The following is a 17538-nucleotide window of genomic DNA, read 5'->3' as shown; positions in this document are numbered from 1 at the left end:
GATGTTAGACTATTTCTGGACTGAGGCTTCTGCAGCAGCCGGAGGAAACCCCTCAAGTTTGTGTCTGTCCCCAAACCTTTTGCAGGGAGTTTCACCTCGTCAAAACAGTTGGAGGTTTACTCCTGCAGAGGACAGGAGGAATCCATACTCAGCAAGGGGAAGAAAGACCAAAGCTGATGGGGGTGAAGTGGAAATGGGTTCCCAGCAGAGAATTAAGGAAAGGGATAGTCGGTGCCAATGCCCAGGTGCCTTGCATTAATGTTTTGTGGAATACATGGAGAAGTGTGGCTCACTGGTTAGAGCAGCAGACCCTGATGCAGAGGTCTGGCCCGGAACCAGGGTTCAATTCCCGACGCGGCAGGGTCTTGGGCTCAATGTCCACGGACTCGATAATTCTCGCCTCGGTGCCCACTCTAACCATGGGTCCCACTCTGCAACTCTGGGCAATAGCTTGCTTAATCTCCACAACGACCTCAACAGCGCTAGGATGCCTGGCCTCACCTTGGGGGTGCCCAGTAGGGGGCATCCCACAGGGAAAAGCCAGGACGGGTTCCACAGCGGTATACAGCGCCAGGATGCCTGAAAGGTGATAGTGCGCTTTACAAGTATACATACATTTACATTTACACACATTTACATGCCTCATCCATTTATGAATGATTAAGGCCCGCATTGAAAGTCTGCCAGAGCTGAAGCCCTGATGTCAATCTGCGGGACCCCCTCGCCCTAAAATGTAAAGTTAGAGGAGTCGGTAGGATTCCACAGGTGGATCCCCAGATACCTCTGCTGCTGAAAACGTATGCCCTCGCCACCTATCCGCTTCAGAGCCACTGGGTCAAAGCATCAGAAATCAGGTCATATCATGGGCCTTTTTAGGCCATTACTTTCTGGCCCATATTTCTCCTGACCAGAGCAAAGATGGACAACAGCAAGAAAAACATGGCAGAAGCTCCCTGTGCATCAGGGCAATTGATTCATGTTTATATTATATTTTAGATGAAATCCTACCATTGGCAGTTTGTTTCTGAAATACAGTAGAAATGCCGAGTTGATGACAAGACACAGCGTCAGATGGCCTTAGAAGTTTGTTGAAAGTGCTGCTGTCAGGTAGGCAGGAGCTCTTATGTCGAAAAGGTCCTGCATTGTTGCAGGGGCCACTAGACTGGGCCAACTCGAACAGTATTCCTACAGTAACAATATTCTGATTTTTTTTCCCGGCTAATGAATACTAGAATCGGGATTTTCAGATGGAGCGCACGTCTACACATTTACAACAGTTGTACACTTAGTAGCAATTTTTTAAAAGAGTTGCGTCACCCTTGTGCCACGCAACAGGGCATAAGAGTGACGCAACTCTTAAGTATGATTTATCAAGCCACGAATAGCCACCTTGATGAATCCAGAGTGATGCAACCCAATGCTGATCGCTGTCTACCTTACGCTGCCCCAGGGAGGCGTTCCATGGGTGATGTGCGGGTGTTTTGATGCGTTCGCTGATTTACCAGAAGTGGTAGAGCCTGTAATGCACCAAAATTGTTCGACTCCTCAGGTGTGGTACAAATTGTTTTGTTTTTCCTCGTTGCTTCTTCTTTTACCCCTTCGCCGCGGGGCTAATTCCCCCGCGGCGCGGGGGGAAGGGGGGTCGCGCACTGCGCCGCGGTGCTGATGACGAGCCCAGGCTCGTCATGCAGCACGGTGCTCGTGTGTTGGTGACGAGCCTGGGCTCGTCATGAGCCCGCCAGCGCAATGGAACGCTCAGCACAGCGGGGGAATTATCCCCCCGTGTGAGCGTTCCACGGCTCATGACGAGCCCAGGCTCATCACCAGCACACGAGCACCGTGCTGTATGACGAGCCTGGGCTCGTCATCAGCACAGAAGGGGTTAAAGGGGATTATTTTTGTGCAGGAAGGTGCTTCTTTCTCCACAAAAACACTCCTGCTTACAACGCAGGCACCCTTGCACCATGGTGCTAGGTGGCACATTGTGCACCATTGCAAGAACAACAACAGGAATGTGCCGTCTACTGTTAAGTAAGGTGGATCCTGCCCTGACCCAAACACACCGGGCAGCGCAGCCAGGTGACTTCGCTGCGTGATTGCTCTATAAATATGCCCCCTAGTGTTGGTGTGAGGACACATGTATACCGGGGGAGGGGCAGAGTGTTTACAAACCCACAGAGTCAACTTTCTTGTGTGTTGGCCAACATCTCCAAATATTCTCCCACCTTATTAACACATTTACATTTACTCAGAAATGAGATGGAATCCTTTGTGCCAAAATGGTGGAAATGTTCGTCTAACATGCCCATATTTTATGAAAAAAATATTTTCATGTTTAAATGCATAGTTCAGCATTACTTACTCATGAGCGTTGTCTACCTATAGATAGGGCACAGGTGTAAGTGTGATGTAGTAGGGTGAAAAACAGAACACTATCAAATGTGTAGATTTCCATCGTTTCTCTTCTGATTTCAGCACATTTTAAGAACCGTAGAAATCTGCGTCATTCGCCTGCTGAGCCTGGTTTGCGAAAAATCGATACATCATATGTTTGACTGCCTGCGCTCCTTCCAGCATAGGACACATGTGTTTTAACAGCAGGAGGGGGTGCGGGGGGGGGGAGTATAACACAGGTATGCAATATATACTTGTAACTTTTAAATGTTTTTTCTTCCATGTGTGAAAAAAATTTTAGTGGGATGAAATGCATTCCCTTTTGCCTCAGAAAGATATCTGTGCATTTCCACAGTTGCTTCATCCCTTCTGAAAAGCAGATTCACCCGTGGAATCAGGTGATAAACAGCTTTGGTATTTCTGTGACTAACCACAGGGACGCTTTGCTGGTTTGCACCCCACACTCTGTGGTCACCCCACGGCCTTCTCTAAATTATGAGTTTGTCCTTGTTCATAAAGCCTGTGAGTGTTGATGTCATAAATCGTGATTCTGTGACTCCGGGCGCCTTACACCCTCAAGTGCCAGTTTTGCAATATCTTAGGATGGCAGCGAGTTTGCTGAATCAGGCCCCAGATGTCCACATGTGTCTCGAGTCTCCTTGAAGTCTCGTGAGAGGCATCAAGGCGCCTCGAGCTAGAATCCAGGCGCGCTCTGGCGTCGGCATTACGGCCTGCCTGGTAGAAGTCAGCATTGCAGGGGCCTCGGGTCCCACCCACCTCACCCTACAGGAGACAGGCACTGCCTGATCCACCTGGCACCACCTGGCATCTAGACCGTAATCTTACCAGTACTGCTATTAACGCACTGCTGTACAATGCACCTCCGGCTCTGCACGTGGCGTGCCCCTGCAGGCATCTCGCGCATCATATGCTGGAAAGATAGCTCAGTGCGTGTAGCACCTGTAGTGGAGATTTGCATTTTATAGTAACATATAGCGTTTACTGCCCTGTGTGGGGCGCTGAAGCGCTTGCCCAGGTGAGTAGCCTGGTACACATGCAGGGTGTGGGGTTGGAAGTGTGTTGTCTCCGTTTTCATCCTGCGTGGGAGCTGTTTCCATGTCGTGCGTCACAACCAGAGATGCCTGGTTACCATGCTAGGGCCCAGTGCCGGCTACGGCCAGTCCAGGCCTGCACATAGCGCTTTATTGATGTATAAGCGTGAGAGACAGATAGGCGCACAGTTCATGGTGTCAGGAAGCTTGCTGCGTTGAACTGCCCGCTGGTGCCTTTATGGTACTTCTTAAGATCACAGGTCCGCTAAGCTGATCACCCACTGGCTTGCCCATTCTGAGCTTTTCATTTCATTTTTAGGGTCCTGGGCATTCGTGGTGAATCTACAGGGCACACGTTTTAATAGCATTAGGACTTGCTCTGCCCAACATCTTTCCAAGGCTGATATAATGAGAACCTTGAGGTGGGGACTAACGCCTATGTAAGTACCAGAAACCACTCAGTTTGTGTTGTGTGCCGTAAGTAATCTATATTTTTACTCTTCTGATCACATTCCATTTATTTAGTGGCCATCAGAATGCTAAGATCATAAACATCTGCATTGAGCACAACATAGGGAATTTATCAAGTTTTGAGTTTGTTTTTACCTTTTAATCATCGATATCGAGCAGCCAGGAAAGAGAAGAGCATAAAAGGGAGAGACTGGGATCAGAAGATGTCAAATAAATTACTTTTCAGGAGTTACTTGGAGTAGGTGGAAGAGATGGACGAGAGGAGAACTTCGATGGAGTGAAGACATCCAGGTGGGGCATACAATGACTCCAAAGAACTAAAATAAAGACTAGGGGGCATATTAGCAACAAATAGCGGTATTTATCGCTAAATGCGCTTAGTGCATTTTTTTCTATCGCCGGATATTATCGCAGAGATAACGTGCTATTAGCAACGTTTATCTCTAATGCGATAAAATATCCAGCGATAGAGGCGAAATTCGTGAATATCGCTGAGAATACAGCGATATTCAGGTATTAACGCTAATGGGGACTTAACCTGATTATCCACCTCCCATTGGAAAACAGGTTAAGTCATGGTCTGAGCAGGCTTTAGGTTCTGGCGATATTTGCGCTTAGCGCAACTTTTTTAATCGCACAGCCTGCCTTGCTAATAGGTGATAGCTGTTTTAGCGACTGCTTTTAGGCGCTATCAGGTTGGGTACACCCACTTTTCATGTAATTAGCGATAAATATCGCTGACATGCAAAGTGGGCCCCAAACCGCCCGCTATTGCCCTTGATAATATGCCCCCAAATCTCTCAGACTGTAGCTGTCCACCTACAGTTGCCCTACTTGGAGAGTATGTCGTGGGAAAACCTAGAGGGTCACAGTGACGCCACGACATACTCTCCAAGTAGGGCAACTGTAGGTGGACAGCTACAGTCTGAGAGATTTGGGGGCATATTATCAAGGGCAATATCGCCGCCTTTGTGGGACTTTTTCCTGCTAAAGCGGCGATAATTTTATCGCCCTATTTGCAAGCTGTCGCTAACATCAGTTAGCGACAGCTTGCAGGCGATAGCGGGCGGTTTGGGGCCCACTTTGCATGTCAGCAATATTTATAGGGCAAGGGGATTCCCAGTTTTCTGCTACCCAACTGATAAAATTATCGCCGCTTTAGCGGGAAAAAGTCCCACAAAGGCGGCGATATTGCCCCTTGCCCTGAAACCGAGGGTGCGAGAGGGTGTCTCCAATACTTCCATTTGCCACACTGCTGGGAGTATCCTTTTACTGCCTCCTTGACCAGAACATTTGGAAAGTTCCATCTACTCGCTAGATTTACCACAGCAAGTAGTGAAAGTTTGCTGTTGGAAAAGCTCGGAGGGCCTCGTTCAGTGAATCAACATTTGAGATTTAGGCAGAAGAAAATCAAACGTCCTGATACCACTGCCCGTCTGTTCTTAAAGTAAAGGGCATGTTCACAAATGTATGCCACCACCGTCATCATCAGCCTACTCTGTTCTTCAGATTCACAAGAATCGCATGAGCTAGGCACAGGAATCTATGAAAATGGCATATTTCCATGTGATAGCCAACCCTACCATGGAGCTGCAGAGTTTCTGCTGCTTAGCACACTCGCCAGTTTAAGGCAGGTTCATAGTCCAAATGCACTTGTTTTTCTTTTTTTTCCTCCCTCCTTCTGCAGTTCATGAAACTATGGGGCGCGTTACGTAAACGTTATCACACTTTAACACACGGTTTACACACTTACGTCAGTGTTTTTGCTCATAAATTGTAAGTTAAAACTGGGTAAAACGTTTGGGATATTGTTGTAAACTCTGAGAGTTGTGTGTCTTAATGAATATAAATCCGAATTCAAATGCACTGTCCGCCTCCAGTGGAAACACCTGGGGTTCACAAGGAAGCCACTGAGTAGTCTGACATATAGACTATTGTCGAATCAGAAACAAGCTTACAAATATCCAATGGGTTTCTTATACGACTGCTGCTTTCGCATCAATAAATCAACGAGACAGGGTATCTGATCTGCTTCGGGCGTTTGATCAGCCATATCCATCAAACCATCCCTGTGAGCAGAGGTGACCGCAGGTGACCCCTTGAATCCCTCGCTCACTATGGGGTCACTGAAGATCTCGCGATAGTTTAACCAGCTCCAGCAGCCATGTCACTGGGGACGGGAGCCATCTCCTAGCCATCTCATGACGTCACTGTGCTGTTGACAGGTGCTGGTCCCAGGGGGCCGGGTGTCACGGAGGGTGATGGAGGGCCTCGGCTCCGCGCTCTCCCCGTGGACCGGGAAGTAGGCAGGAGGCTGAGCCCCCCGCCTCGGCGAGGCCCGGGGCAATGAGAGCCAGCTGCCGGGGGCGAGGGGCAGCGCCGCCATCTTTGAAGCTCTAAGTGGGGGTCAGTCTGTGGGGACACATGAAAGGGCTCGAAGGTATTTGTGGGGCTCAGGGCGGCGCGAGCGCTTGGTTTGTTCCATTGAGGGGGGAGCAGGGGGCTCTGCTTTGCATTGGACACGGTGGATTTGTACCGAATCATCCTTTAACACTCGAAGAGCCTCTTGTCAAGGAGGGTGGTGGTGATGACAGACGAGTGATTTATGGGGTGCCGGGGCACCTGCAGTAAACCCCCCCCCCCCCTTCCCCCCGCCCGGTGGTGTCGCAGATCGGATACCGCAGTAATAGAAGAATCGCAATATGGAACCACGACACCCAGCGCTCCTTACTATGGAGCACACGGCACTGTACATATGTATCTAGAATACAAGTTTGGGACCATCTAGAATCATCACATCACCACCATATCTAAATGGACCCAGCCATCGCCGCAATGACCTATGTACGTGACATGTTGTTGCTATGGCCACCACGCTATCACCATTCGATAGAACACTTGTTGTAAGATGTGTAGGGGGCAACACCTGCAAACTGCTTAACAATGAGGGAGATTGAAGTGGATGGGGAGGGCATTTACCAGACGGGGTGGGGGGCTACCATACCTCAAACCCGACAGTGCGATAAATGCGCATTGGTGCTGTCGTCAGACACTACATAAGATAAAGGGGTTTATAAACAGACTGCAGTCATGTCGAGGGTACTTGCAACCCACTGAGTCCTCATGCCAGCAGTTTACAATGCAGTGAGTCCTCATGCCAAGAGTTAACAATGCAGTGAGTCCTCATGCCAAGAGTTAACAATGCACTGAGTCCTCATGCCAAGAGTTTACAATACAGTGAGTCCTCATGGTAAGAGTTTACAACCCACTGAGTCCTCATGCCAAGAGTTTACTACCCACTGAGTCGTCATGTCAATAGTTTACAATGCACTAAGTCCTCATGGCAAACAGTGTACAATGCAGTGAGTCATCATGCTAAGAGTTAACAATGCACTGAGTCCTCATGCCAAGAGTTTACAATGCAGTGAGTCTTCATGCTAAGAATTTACAACCCTTGGCATGAGTCCTCATGCCAACAGTTTACAACACAGTGAGTCCTCATGCTAAGAGTTTACAACCTACTGAGTCATCATGCCAACAGTTTACAATGCACTGAGTCCTCATGCCAAGAGTTTACAACCCACTGAGTCCTCATGCCAACAGTTTACAATGCACTAAGTCCTCATGACAAACAGAGTACAATGCAGTGAGTCATCATGCTGAGAGTTTACAACCCACTGAGTCCTCATGCCAACAGTTTACAATGCACTGAGTCCTCATGCCAAGAGTTTACAATGCAGTGAGTTCTCATGCCAAGAGTTTACTACCCACTGAGTCCTCATGCCACCAGCTTACAATGCACTAAGTCGTCTTGACAAAGAGTGTACAATGCAGTGAGTCATCATGCTAAGTGTTTACAACCCACTGAGTCCTCATGCCAAGAGTTTACAATGCACTGAGTCCTCATGCTAAGAGGTTACCATGCACTGCGTCCTCATGCCAAGAGGTGACAACCCACTGAGTCCTCATACCAAGAATTTACAATGCAGTGAGTCCTCATGCCAAGAGTTTAAAATGCAGTGAGTCCTCATGCCAACAGTTTACCATGCACTGAGTTCTCATGCCAATAGTTTACAATGCACTGATTTCTCATACGAAAGGTTTACAACCCACTGAGTCCTCAGGCCAACAGTTTCAATCAATCAATCAATCATAACATTTGTATAGCGCTCTAATCACCTGGAGGGTCTCAAGGCGCTTTGGGTAGGGGGGGTCCGCTACTGCTCGAACAGCCAGGTCTTGAGTTGCTTCCTGAAGGAGAGGTGGTCTGAGGTCAGGCGGAGGTGGGTGGGGAGGGAGTTCCAAGTCTTGGCTGCCAGGTAGGAGAAGGATCTTCCTCCCGTTGCGGCTCTTCGGATGCGTGGAACGTAGGCGGGGGTGAGGCTGGTCGATCGTAGCTGGCGGGTGGGAGTGTAGAAGGTCAGGCGGTTGTTGAGGTACCTGGGTCCCAGGTTGTGGAGGACTTTGTGTGCGTGGGTGAGGAGTCGGAACGAGATTCTTTTGCTGACGGGGAGCCAGTGCAGGTCTCTCAGGTGTCCGGTGATGTGGCTGTGTCGGGGAATGTCCAGGATGAGTCGTGCTGAGGCTTTCCGGATGCGTTGGAGTCTTTTCTGCAGTTTGGCTGTGGTTCCGGCGTAGAGGGTGTTTCCGTAGTCCAGTCGGCTGGTGACGAGTGCCTGGGTGACCGTCTTCCTGGTTTCGGTGGGGATCCATCGGAAGATCTTTCGGAGCATGCGTAGGATGTTGAAGCATGACGAGGAGACGGTGTTGACTTGTCTGGTCATTGAGAGGGAGAAGTCCAGGATGAAGCCCAGGTTGCGCGCGTGATGTGTTGTTTGGGTGCGCTGCCCAGGGTTGGGGGACACCAGGAGTCGTCCCAGGCGGAGGGTGATGATCCCAGGATGAGGACTTCCGTCTTGTCTGAATTCAATTTCAGGCGGCTGTTCTTCATCCACTCGGCTACGTCTTTCATTCCTTCATGTAGGTTGGTACTGGCAGTGGCGGGGTCGTTGGTGAGGGAGAGGATCAGCTGGGTGTCATCAGCGTAGGAGATGATGTTGAGGTTGTGTTGGCGTGCGATGGCCGCGAGGGGGCTCATGTAGATGTTGAAGAGGGTGGGGCTGAGAGATGATCCTTGTGGTACTCCGCAGATGACTTTGGTGGCCTCGGACCTGAAGGGGGGGAGGCGTACTCTCTGGGTTCTTCCGGTGAGGAACGAGATGATCCTTTCCAGTGCCTTCTCTTGGATTCCGATGTTGTTGAGGAGCTGCACTAGGGTGTGGTGGCAGACAGTGTCGAACGTTGCGGAGAGGTCCAGGAGTATGAGGGCCACTGTTTCCCCGTTGTCGAGTAGGGCTCGGATGTCATCAGTGGGCGCGATGAGGGCGGTCTCGGTGCTGTGGTTGGCTCGGAAACCGGATTGCGAGTGGTCGAGGGATTCATTCGTCTTGAGGAAGGCGGCAAGCTGTCTTTTGACGGTCTTCTCGATGACTTTGGCAGGAAAAGGGAGGAGCGAGATGGGGCGGTAGTTTTTGAGGTCGGTGGGGTCCGCTGATGGTTTCTTCAGTAGGGCGCTGAATTCGGCATGCTTCCAGCTCTCCGGGAAGGTGGAGGTGTTGAAGGAGCAGTTGATGATGTCCCGGAGATGGGGTGCGATGACGGAGTCGGCCTTGTTGAAGACGTGGTGGGGGCAAGGGTCGGTTGGTGGTCCGGAGTGGATGGTGTTCATCGTGCGGATGGTGTCTTCGGTGCTGATCGGGGTCCAGGCGCGGAGGGTGGTGGTGGGGGGCGTCGGTTCGGTGGTAGGGTGCGTGGTCTGTGTGCTGAAGCTGTTGTGTATGTCTGCGATCTTGCTGTGGAAGAACGAGGCGAGTGAGTTGCAGAGGTCTTGCGAGGGAGTGATGTCGTTGTTTCCGGCGCTGGGGTTGGAGAGCTCTTTGATGATGCTGAAGAGTTCCTTGCTGTTGTGGGCGTTGTTGTCTAGTCGTACCTTGAATGCTGTCTTCTTGGTGGTGTGGGTCAGCTGGTGGTGTTTGCGGGTGGCGTTCTTGAGAGTGGTCATGTTGTCTGTAGTCGGGTCGTTGCGCCATGCTTTCTGAAGGGTGCGGCAGTTCCTCTTGGAGCCCTTGAGTTCGGCAGTGAACCAGGGGGCTTTTTTGCTGCCGGGTCTGCTGGGGGGGGGGGGAGTCTTCAGTGGAGCCAGGTCATCGGTGCAGATGGTGATCCACTGTGTGAGGTTGTTGGCTGCTTGGCTGGGGTCCGGTGATCTGGCGGGGGTGATCTGGGTCAGGGATTTGGCAAGCTGGTTGGAGGTGTTCCTGTTCCAGATCCTGCGTGGAACCTGTTGTGGGTGGTGGTGGGTCGTGGTCTTTCGGAAGCTGAAGTGGACGCAGCTGTGGTCTGTCCAGTGAAGTCCGGTGGCGTGGCTGAAGGAGATGTACTTGCTGGATGAGAAGACGGGGTCAAGCGTGTGTCTGGCATAGTGGGTGGGGGTGGTCACCAGTTGCTTGAGTACAAGGTTGGCGAGGTTGTCCAGCAGGGTGGTGGTGTTGTTGTCATTGTTGTTCTCCAGGTGGAAGTTGAGGTCCCCTAGGAGGATGTAGTCGGCGGAGGGGAGGGCGTGCGGGCTGATGAAGTCTGCGATGTCTTCGCTGAAGTGTGTGCGGGGTCCGGGGGGGGTCTGTAGATGAGGGTGCCTCTGAGGGTGGTCTTGGGGTCGGTGTGGATCTGGAAGTGCAGGTGTTCGGCGGCTGTGAGGGTGTCGTCTGTGTTGGTCGTGATGCGGATGGTGTTTCTGTGGACGATGGCGATGCCTCCTCCAGTCTGGTTGAAGCGGTCCCTCCGGGTGATCTTGTAGCTCTTCGGGATGGCGATGGCGATGTCGGGCGCTGAGGAGGCGTTCATCCAGGTTTCCGTGAGGAAGGCGACGTCTGGAGATGTGGTGTCGAGCAGGCTCCAGAGTTCTATGGCGTGTCTGTGGACGGAGCGGGTGTTGAGCAGGATGCACCTCAGGTGGTTGCTGCTGGGGGTCGGCTTGGCTGGTGCCGAGCAGGTCCAGAGGCAGGTGAACTTGCAGGTTCGGCAGGTGAAGGGCCCGTGGGTGCTTCTCGGGGTGGCTTGGTAGCAGCCGGGGCTCTGGCAGGTGTTGAGTGCGTTAGGGTGGCGGCATTTATTGTACACTAAGTCATCATGCCAACAGTTTACAATGCAGTGAGTTCTCGTACCAACAATTTACAATGCAGTGAGTCATCATGCCAACAGTTTACAATGCAGTGATTTCTTGTATCAACAGTTTACAATGCGATTTGTTCTCATGCCAATAGTTTACAATGCAATGAGTTCTCACACCAGCAGTTTACAATGCACCGAGTCCTCATGCCAAGAGTCTACAATGCAGTGAGTTCTCATGCCAAGAGTTTATAATTCAGTGAGTTCTTGTATCAACAGTTAACAATGTGGTGTGTTCTCATGCCAATAGTTTACAATGCAGTGAGTTCTCGCACCAGCAGTTTACAATGCACCGAGTCCTCATGCCAACAGTCTACAATGCAGTGAGATCTCATGCCAAGAGTTTACAATTCAGTGAGTTCTTGTATCAACAGTTAACAATGCGGTGTGTTCTCATGTCAATAGTTTACAATGTAGTGAGTTCTCGCACAAGCAATTTACAATGCACCGAGTCTTCATGCCAACAGTTAACAATGCGGTGTGTTCTCATGCCAATAGTTTACAATGCAGTGAGTTCTCGCACCAGCAGTTTACAATGCACCGAGTCCTCATGCCAACAGTCTACAATGCAGTGAGATCTCATGCCAAGAGTTTACAATTCAGTGAGTTCTTCTATCAACAGTTTACAATGCGGTGTGTTCTCATGTCAATAGTCTAGAATGCAGTGAGTTCTCGCACCAGCAGTTTACAATGCAGTGAGTTCTCGCACCAGCAGTTTACAATGCACCGAGTCCTCATGCCAACAGTCTACAATGCAGTGAGATCTCATGCCAAGAGTTTACAATTCAGTGAGTTCTTGTATCAACAGTTAACAATGTGGTGTGTTCTCATGCCAATAGTTTACAATGTAGTGAGTTCTCGCACAAGCAATTTACAATGCACCGAGTCTTTATGCCAACAGTCTACAATGCAGTGAGATCTCATGCCAAGAGTTTACAATTCAGTGAGTTCTTCTATCAACAGTTTACAATGCGGTGTGTTCTCATGTCAATAGTCTAGAATGCAGTGAGTTCTCGCACCAGCAGTTTACAATGCAGTGAGTTCTCGCACTAGCAGTTTACAATGCACCGAGTCCTCATGCCAACAGTCTACAATGCAGTGAGATCTCATGCCAAGAGTTTACAATTCAGTGAGTTCTTGTATCAACAGTTAACAATGTGGTGTGTTCTCATGCCAATAGTTTACAATGTAGTGAGTTCTCGCACAAGCAATTTACTATGCACCGAGTCTTTATGCCAACAGTCTACAATGCAGTGAGATCTCATGCCAAGAGTTTACAATTCAGTGAGTTCTTCTATCAACAGTTTACAATGCGGTGTGTTCTCATGTCAATAGTCTAGAATGCAGTGAGTTCTCGCACCAGCAGTTTACAATGCAGTGAGTAATGTCAACAGTTTCCAATGCATTGAGTGCTTAGATGATCAACTTGCAGTGCATTGGGCGCTCTTGCTAATAGTTTTCAATGCAGTGAATATCCTTGCTATTAGTTCGCTATTCAGCAGCAAGCGATCTTACGGATAGTTTAATTTGCAGTAAGCACTCTCACTAGCAGTTTACAATACAAGTGGCCTCACCAGCAGTAAACTATGTAGCAAGTACTCTTTCTAACAGCTTACATTGCAGACCATGCTGATTCTAATAAGTCACCATGCAGCTCGCTATCTTACAGATGTAGTTTTTTTTTACAATCCAGCAAACTCTCTTATGAATAGTTTACAATGCAGCGAGTGGCCTTACTTGTTAATTAATGTCAAGAAAGAGGCCCCTGCTAATGAAATGAACGTTCCTTAAGGCAGGGCTACATGAATCAGTGTAAATCATTAAGGCAACAATGCTGTTGTAGAGCAAAAGACAATTAATTGGTCAGCAAAGTACAAGAAATGAATTAAAAGAAAGAGACAACTAAATTATTAATCTTCAATAAGTACAAAATATATTTTATTAATAGTCATTTCAGTAATAAAGAAATTCAATCATGCTATCCCAGTCATGTCTACAGTCAGATTTAAAAACAACATTTAAATGACAAACAATTGTACATTGATTTTGATTTTAGTGTTCGTTTTCATGAACAAACAATGTGGCACAATAATGTTCCACTGTTGTATTCTACGTGCGTTTCGGCACTGGAAGAGTCAGGAAAGGCACTCTTCCAGTGGGTGGTTTTATTGGCAGGTAATAATGCAGTGAATGCTCTTTTCATTAGGGCTTTTTACTGCAAGTGATCTTTCCAATAGTTTACACTGCAGTGAACAGTGCTCATAATAGTTTACAATGCAGTAAGTGTTCTTACTAGTAGTTAATAATGCAGTGAGTGTCCTTACTAATAGAATAACATGCGCTGAGGTCTGCTATAGACAGCTTCTAATGCAGTGAACGCTCTTATTAATAGTTTAGAATGCAGTGAACAGTGTTATTAACAGTTTACAATGCAGTGAGTGGTTTTAACAGCAGGTAATAATGCAGTGAGTGCTCTTTTCATTAGGGCTTTGAACTGCAAATGATCTTCCCAACCCCTTGCACACGCTGAACAGTATATATAACACGTTGGTAACAAAGTGAGAGCAATCTTGATCCGTAGCTCGATCTCGTAACACAAATTGTTTATTCTTCAAGTGGTTAAATGAAATAAAGTCTTTGCCAACACGTGTTTCGGACCGTGTATCTCGAACCTATTTCAGGACGGAATTAAAACCGAAATTACGGATCTGCGCCGAGGACACTTTAGCCCTGAAGAAGTCACGTATTACAGTAGCAAAACGCGACAAAACATGTGTTGGCTAAGACTTTATTTCATTTGACCACGTGAAGAATAAGCAATTTGTGTTACGAGATTGAGTTACGGATCAAGATTGCTCTCACTTTATTACCTACGTGTTATAAATACTGTTTAGCGTGTGCAAGGGAATGTATTGTGTTGTTGTTGAGCATTCACGTTTGACTGCAGATGTCTGCCGCAGATGCATTAACGTGTTGAACTATCTTACAAAATCATTCCTGCAGTCCCCTTGTTCACTCTTTCCTCTCCTCTTGTTTCCAGTACACTCATGTGAAGCGAGGGCGCTTGACGCGAGAACCTTCTTGTTGCCTTGCACAACACATTGTTCTTGAATAGAAGATGGCGACACCCATGTGCGCTTCTCCATGCAGAACCTTCATCCAGAGCGCGAATGTCCTCTTACGCGGCATCACTCACCCCTCGTCGCTGTTGCCACCTGCTGAGCAGCACTCACTGTAATGGCACCAGCAGGGCAGAGACAAGAGGGCATGTGATGGATGTGGTTGAGTGGAAGGACCTCATTTTGGGTTGCGTCATCCATCACATTAAATTCACAGTAGGGAGTGTGTTGTAGGTGTTATTGTGTCCTATGAGGTAGCTGCATTCCCTCATCCATTGGGTGGGACATGTAGGAAGTACTTTTGCCTCACATGCTTTTGACAAGTCCCACAAGGACAGAACTTTAGCTCTCAGCCCCATGAGTCCTTTCTAAGGCTTGGGATTAATGCTCTACCTGAAAACATACTACCTTGGCTACTGCACGCGCCATTGAGAGTTTTATACCCACCACCATTGCCCACTGTCCGTCGGGGTCATACAGAACCACCAGTGCCCACGGTCTGCATGGGTCATGAACAGAACCACCAGTGCCCACGATTTGCCTGAGTCGTGAACGCAAGGTGCCTCATCTGCCATTACCCTGGCAGTGCAGGCAGAACTGGAAAGGACTGTAGGGGCAATCTAGTGCCCTGATGTAGGTGGCACTCTGGTAAGCGCTGCTCGTTTTCGCGGATGTTTGCGGCGGCGGCGAGTGAGGAGAGACGCTGTTAGAACTCCCCTGATTAAGGTTTGAGGAAGGAAAGCTGTGATTTATTCACCTCTGGCTTAACAAACATACAGAAATAATTTTTCGACATCTTAGTGGGCACCAGTAGCCCCTTTTAGGGGCACGTGGAGGTTGTACTGAAAGGGGAATCCGTTCCGTGTCCTGGGATTGGATATTGTCCCCTTTGAACTAAGTTTTAGGTACCCTTGTCCTGATGAAGCCATAAGAGACGACTGGCTGAAACGCGACGGCGACTGCGTCGACACCTTTCTGATAAGGAGTCTCCATAAAATTTCAATTTAATTCGTATTTGATTTCATGCGCCTTGATAAATAGATTTCTTAGAGGAGTTATAGCTCTGGCGTGTGTAGGCCTACCTTTTGATATGTTCCACCTAGATTAATGGGTGGATACGTGAGAATTTTGTTTATTTCTTTAGGGTACACATATATATGTATATCATTTCTTGCATATGTTGTGTATATATTGTAGATGTGTTGTATATATATTGTAAGTAGTATTGTACATAGAGATGAATGCTAGCTAGGTTTTTACATGGTTGTACAGTTTTTGTGTTGGTATATAGTAATTGCTCTTTTTATTTAATCCTTTTTGTGTGCCACCTTGTCCTTTGACACGTATATATGTTATTATACATTTGTGTACATTAATGATTTCAAATACTTGTCACCTACAGGATAATTAATTATATCATGTGTGCAATTAAATGTTGGATTGATCCCTCAGTACCAATTTCTTGACTTGTACATCTTTTTGATGTTCCTTGCTCAGGTATGGGAGGGTGATTTGGGCAGAACCCCAATATTTTTCTAGCACGGCCTGCCTGGGTCATGAACAGAACCACCAGTGCCCACGATTTGCCTGAGTCGTGAACGCAAGGTGCCTCATCTGTCATTACCCTGGCAGTGCAGGCAGAACTGGAAAGAACTGTAGGGGCAATCTAGTGCCCTGATGTAGGTGGCACTCTGGTAAGTGCATAGTACAGTACCAACCTTGTATAAGCCTCCTCCTTGCCTAGAGGGCCCATTGGCAGCCACCTTTGAAACTCGAGGGGAATTTGGTTGTCCTTAGTGGGTGCAGGACCCCTCGACCCCGAGTATTCAAAGAGTTGTCGAAGTTGATGCAGAACTTAGTCTCATTGAAAATGCACCTCTTCCAAAACACCTATTCCACAATAAGAAAGGCATAAACTGGGTCAGCCTTGCTGAGCATCCCCTTCAGAAGCCCTCTACCCTTGGAGAAGGTAAGTCTGGTAAGGTAAGTCTGGAGAGCCAGCTTCTGGTAATTCACCATTTGGAACCCCGCTTTATCGCCCTGAGCATCTGCTTAGCTTGCATCTCAGTATCCGGCATGGACGGATTGTTAAGACTTTGCTGCCGCCCAGGTAAACCCCACTCACTCATACACACATACATGCACACATTGGTAGTGGAGAAGTGTGGCTCAATGGTTAGAGCGGCAAACCCTGATGCAGAGGTCTGGCCGGGACCAGGGTTCAATTCCCGCCTCAGCGGGTCTTGGGCTCAATTTCCTCAGACCTGACAATTCTTGCCTCGGTGCCTATTCTAATCATGAGTCCAATTTTGCGACTCTGGGCAATAGCTTGCTTAATCTCCACAACGGCTCCAACAGCGCTGGGATGCCTGGCTGCATCTTGGGGGTGCCCAGGAGTGGACATTTCACAGGGAAAAGCCGGGAGGGGGTTCCACAGCGATATGCGTTACAGCGCCAGGACACCCCAGTTGGGGTATAAGTGCGCTTTACAAGTACAAATTCTACCTCTATAGACTGTATAAGTCAAATAAATGTTATCATTGGCGGCACTGGTAGTATTGAAGGGTTCTAAAGCTTCTGCTGAGAATACTGCTGTGTCCACACAGGATGTTGAAGTACTAAGGAACTAGTAAAAGTTGCTTCACATTTGTGGAAAGGTCCCTCTGCAGCATCATCCCTCATGGACAATTCACTCTTCTGCTCTGGCTATGAGGAGGGCTTGTGACTTCTGAGTCCCCTGTAATAAAGCAGGAGTCGAAAAGAGCAACACAAACATTGGATTCCCTCATCCCTGTTGGTGCGTTCCGAAAAGGGACAATTCTCCTCTGTGCTCCGGGGCCCAAGTTCACTAAATGCGGACTGGCTTTCTATCTGAGATATTGACAATTTATTGCACCACCAAAGTCGAGAAATGATCTGCGCCTTTTGATTAACTGTTCCCTATTTAAGAAGCAATAACTGTGCCATTGGAATATTTATTGGTCTTCAGAAGGAGACGCATTGTTTGTGCCATCAGATTATTTATTACTGCAACAGAGCAAGCATTATCTGTGTGCTATTGACTATTGATTACCATAATAGAAGGAGCACTATTTGTGCTATCGGACTACTTATTACAGCAACAGGAAAGGCATTATGTGTGCCATCTAGCTCTTTATACCCCCCCCCCCCAGAAGAAGGATTATCTGGGCCATTGGGCTATTTTTTGCCCCCTGTGGTCTCACCAGAGGAAGGATTATCTGTGCCATTGGGCTATTTATTGCCCCCCCATCCCC

General features: G+C 48.3%; 1 protein-coding gene across 1 annotated transcript in view; it reads right to left on the bottom strand.

The window, feature by feature from the left end:
- Nucleotides 1-17538, bottom strand: part of ALX4 (ALX homeobox 4) — a 161628-nt gene that overhangs the window by 18450 nt on the left and 125640 nt on the right. The window lies entirely within an intron of this gene.

The sequence above is a fragment of the Lissotriton vulgaris genome, unplaced genomic scaffold, assembly GCF_964263255.1.
Source record: "Lissotriton vulgaris unplaced genomic scaffold, aLisVul1.2 SCAFFOLD_1472, whole genome shotgun sequence".
Lineage (NCBI taxonomy): Eukaryota > Metazoa > Chordata > Amphibia > Caudata > Salamandridae > Lissotriton > Lissotriton vulgaris.
This window is presented reverse-complemented; position numbering and strand designations above follow the sequence as displayed.